Source organism: Mastomys coucha, unplaced genomic scaffold (genome assembly GCF_008632895.1).
Source record: "Mastomys coucha isolate ucsf_1 unplaced genomic scaffold, UCSF_Mcou_1 pScaffold21, whole genome shotgun sequence".
Classification (NCBI taxonomy): Eukaryota; Metazoa; Chordata; class Mammalia; order Rodentia; family Muridae; genus Mastomys; species Mastomys coucha.
Window position 1 is genome coordinate 90,318,984 of NW_022196904.1, and position 4,181 is coordinate 90,323,164.

At 46.5% G+C, this 4,181-nt stretch overlaps 1 protein-coding gene across 4 annotated transcripts in view; it reads left to right on the forward strand.

Annotated features, from left to right (window-relative positions):
* Arap1 (ArfGAP with RhoGAP domain, ankyrin repeat and PH domain 1) overlaps positions 1–4,181 on the forward strand; it is a 64,645-nt gene that overhangs the window by 20,376 nt on the left and 40,088 nt on the right. Inside the window, exon 1 of one of the 4 annotated variants that reach the window (XM_031387582.1) lies at positions 798–1,220. The exons of the other annotated variants lie outside the window; for them this stretch is intronic. The gene's annotated coding sequence lies outside the window, so the exon portion shown is untranslated. Of the gene's footprint in view, positions 1–797; positions 1,221–4,181 lie in introns of those variants that run through there. 4 annotated transcript variants of the gene reach the window in all.

A 4,181-nucleotide genomic window follows, 5' to 3' on the forward strand; every position in this document is an offset into this window, starting at 1 on the left:
GTGTGTGTGTGTGTGTGTGCTGTGCTCTCTAGTGCCCTAGCATGTGTATGGAAGTCAGAGGACACCTTGTAGGAATCTGAAGGAGTGTTCCCTCCTTCTGCCCTAGGGATTGAACTCAGGTCATCGGGCTTCGTGGCAAGCTCCTTTACCCACCGAGTACCACATTACATTCACTTGAAATTGAATTCATTTGGGGGGTCTTGTGGCACAACATCAAAAAGAAGGATCCAAAAGCATCCTGCCTCCTCAGGGAAACCTAAATGTAGCTTTTTTTTTTTTTTTTTTAAAGATTTATTTATTTACTGTATGTGAGTACACTGTAGCTGTCTTCAGACACACCAGAAGAGGGCATCAGATCTCATTACGGGTGGTTGTAAGCCACCATGTAGATGCTGGGATTTGAACTCATGACCTTTGGAACAGTAGTCGGTGCTCTTACCCGTTGAGCCATCTCTCCAGCCCTAATTGTAGCTTTTATTTGTTTGTTTGTTTGTTTTTGTTTTTCCAAAACAGGGTTTCTCTGTGTAGCCCTGGCAGTCTTTGAACTCACTCTGTAGACCAGGCTGGCCTAGAACTCAGATTGGCTGGCCCCTGCCTTCTGAGTGCTGGGATTAAAGTCATGTGCTGTGTCACCACCTGGCCCAAATGTAGCTTCTTCTTTTTTTTTTTTTTTTAAGATTTATTTATTGTTATACGTAAGTACACTGTAGCTGTCTTCAGATACCCCAGAAGAGGGCATCAGATCTCATTACGGGTAGTTGTGAGCCACCATGTATGTGGTTGCTGGGATTTGAACTCAGGACCTTCAGAAGAGCAGTCGGTGTTCTTACCCGCTGAGCCATCTCACCAGCCCCCAAATGTAGTTCCTTATGCATCTGCCCGGATGTGCGAGTTCACGGTTTGTGGTTGTTTGTTTTGCTTTTGTTTTTCTTTAGCTCAGATGTTTGTACAATGATGTTCTGCACCTTGCTTTTTATGTTTGAACATACATCTTTAACATCAGTTTATATAAACCTTAGAGCCTTGCCCAGCTTCAGGTCTCAGCTTGAAGATTGCTTTCAGATTCTAGCTCAACCCTGGAAGATTTCCTTTCTGCTGTTATGCGATGAGAGCTGCTGTCCCCAAGAACACCGAGCGCATTTGTGACTGATCTTTTAAACCTCACATCACCCAACACTAGGTGGCAGAGGATAGAAGGAGCCGCCTTACTCCACACCAAGGTAGTTTCCCAGGGAAGCTCAAGTTTTCATGTTCAAGGCTGTCTAGGACTCAGAGAGGGGCCCAAGCAATGCATGTGCAGGGTTCTATGTTTAGTTAATTTTTCAAAAACAAAATATTCTTGTGTTCTCTTCCCTAAAAGATCCTCTCTGTTTCTGACTCTGTTCCCTCAGGACCCCTCAGCCCTTAACTTCCTTCCTTCAAGGAGAAATCCCTGGTGTGGCCTTGCCTCCTGTCTCTGTGGAGACACGTGGACACGCTTATTCTGGCACTCAGTTTGTCGTTACTGTTGTTAGCTCTTCTTGTATGTAAAAGGCAGAATGTTACAATCCTGTTCTTGCTCACGTAACAGGGAGTTCATTTATGCCAGTGTAAAAAGATCTTCCTCATTTTCCTAGTCACTTGGTATTTTATTGCATGATTACCCCATAATTTAGTCATCCATTTCCTGGCTGATGGGCATTTTGGTTATTTCCATCCTCTGTAAAACATAGTTTGGTAGCTGATAACCTCCCATATATGTTGCTTTGGATGGGTGCCAGTAACACTGCAGGAGAAACACCTTTATTTGTGTTGTCACCCAGGGTGACTAGGTCAAGGGCAGCAGCAGGGGGGCTTTTCTAGTGACTATGACATTGCCTTTCCTGGAGGCACCCCTGCCAGTCAGGGACGACATACCTACCCCATGACCAGTGTGCATATATTCAGGATCTTTGATGTGCCAGCATGCTGTGTGGAAGTCAGAGTTTTACCTTAGTGTGCCGTTCGTGAGCCCTGTGTTTAAAGACTACGTGTTTCTTCCTCTGAACTTCTCTGTTCAAATTACTGCCCACTGCCCCACACCATTCTCCCTCAGTTAGTTTCATGTCTGTTGCTGTAATAAACACCATGACCAAGAGCAACTTGGGGAAGAAAGGGTTTTTGTTTTTCATTTAACAGTCTACATCATGAAGGGAAGTCAGGGGAGGAACTCAAGGAGGCAACCTGGAGGCAGGAACTGAAGCAGAGGCCAAGGAGGAGTGTTGCTCGCTGGCTCGCTTCTCATGGCTTGCTCGGAGCCAGGACCACCTGCTCTGGAGTTGCAAGGCTCACCGTGGTCTGGGTGTTCCACAGACCAGTCTGAACTCTAGCTTGTGTGGAGCTGACAAATTACAGCGTGCTCACCCTTGTGTGCTTGCTCCCTTACCCACTTGTGTTCTCATTCTCTCTCCCCTCCCCCTTTTCATTTGTAATGGAGTTTCAAGTGGCCCAGGTTGGCTTTGAAGGAACACTTTCTTCCCTCAGCCTCCTGAGTGCTGGGATTACAGGTTGGTCTACCAAGCCCAGCTAATGCTCTATTTCTAGGTGCTTCTCACTTTTGGGAGGTAAGGGGCTAGGGGACACCTCCTAGGTAGTTTCGTACTTCCCACTTTGTTTATAGTGGGTTCTACCGTGCAGAGTAGCTTAATTTTTATGTGCTGCGTCACATGACATTTAATGACAAGGACACAGTCTGGGGAAGGATGTAGGGAGTGAGCAGGGACATGGATGAGTTGGTAGAGTGCCCTGTGCACGTACAGAAAGCTCTAGGTTCAATGCTCAGTGATGCATAGCAGGGTGTGGTGGTCTATGCCAGTAACAGGGAGGTGGAGGAGGAAGGCTTTGAAGGTCAAAATCATCCTCAACTACACAGTGAGTTTGAGACAAGAGAGTCAATAAATACTTCGGTGACGTCGCCTGTCCAGAAGTTAGGCCTTCCTGTTTGTCCAGGCCATCTTATTTGTGTGTGGCTGTTTTGTTTGCGTATTAGTCTGCCCATCATGTGTGCCTGGTGCTTGAGGGGCCAGAAAAGGGTGTTGGATCCCTAGAGACTAGAGTTACAGACTACTGTGAGTCACTGTATGGGGGCTAGGGAATCAAACTTGGGTCCTTTGGAAGAGCAGCCAGTGCTCTTAACCATCAAGCAAGCTCTTCAGCCCTATAGACAGCCCCTCTTTTACATCTGTGAGCAACACCTCAGACTTCTGTTCATGTAGCCTTTCTGCCTGCCTTCTTCTCCCACGTGAGTACATTTTTAACTCTTCCTGTTCCCTTCTGCCCTTCGCTCTCTTCCCCTCACTGGGAATCAGCTCATCAAGTGCACTGGGACAGAGCTTCGTTGCCTCTCCTGGTATTTTCTGTTTTGTATTTTCTGTGAGGCAGTTACCGAGTAGGGTCTTTCATCCTGGTTCCCACCTGGTGACAGAAGTACTGCTGTCTGTTGTGTTAACTTTGAACTCAGTGATCATACTAAACTCTTCTATTTGTGCTAATAACATTTCTCAGATTAGGAGCTTGGGCTCCTATCTCAAAACTCTTTTTCTTTTTCTTTTTCTTTTTTTTTTTTTTTGAGATAGGGTTTCTCTGTGTAGCCCTGGCTGTCCTGGAACTCACTCTGTAGACCAGGCTGGCCTCGAACTCAGAAATCCACCTGCTTCTGCCTCCCAAGTGCTGGGATTAAAGGCGGGAATTGTTTTCAAACTTTATTTTTATTTATGTGTATATGTGTGTGTTCCTGTTTGTTAGTGTGTGTGCCACATGTATGCAGGTTCCTTCAGTGGCCAGAAGAGGGCACTGGATCCCTGGGAACTAACGTTACAGGTGGTTGTAAGCCATCCAACATGGTTGCTGGTCCTCTGGAGGAGCAGCAAGTGCTCCTGACCTCTCAGCCATGTCTCCATGGCCCTACAGTTGGAATTTTCTATTAGTTTGAGGTTATATGAGGTTTAAGTCTGTTAAGTTAGCTCAGTGCTGCACGTTACTATCACCTCCTCCGAGCTGTGGGATGACAAAGAACCTTCGCTCTTTGGATCTCTTAGTTGCCTCTTCCTGATGTCCTTGGACTCTCAGCAGAAAGAGGTTTTCAAATTCTTGATATGAGGGTGAGTTCCCACTGCCCAGTGCCTGGTGTGAGGGTGACTGAGTTCCTGCTGCCCAGTGCCTGG